We start from the raw sequence: 203 nt of genomic DNA, 5'->3' as shown, positions 1-203 counted from the left end.
GGGTACCACCAGGAGGAGAAGGTTGAGAGCGTTGAAGCCTGGTCGCCATATCCGAGTAGGTGGGCCATCGTGGGGGTGGTTGTCGAGTCGTCTCCAGTTGGTGCTTCTCCGGTTGCTATGTGCCATGCATTTATGTGGTTTTAGGTTAACCTTAAGTTGGGATTTTACTTTTGGGCTAAACCTATGTGTGTCTCTGTGGTTAG

The sequence above is a fragment of the Austrofundulus limnaeus genome, unplaced genomic scaffold (assembly GCF_001266775.1).
Source record: "Austrofundulus limnaeus strain Quisiro unplaced genomic scaffold, Austrofundulus_limnaeus-1.0 Scaffold606, whole genome shotgun sequence".
NCBI lineage: Eukaryota > Metazoa > Chordata > Actinopteri > Cyprinodontiformes > Rivulidae > Austrofundulus > Austrofundulus limnaeus.
The sequence above is the reverse complement of the archived record's forward strand: the minus strand, read 5'-3'. Positions refer to the sequence as shown.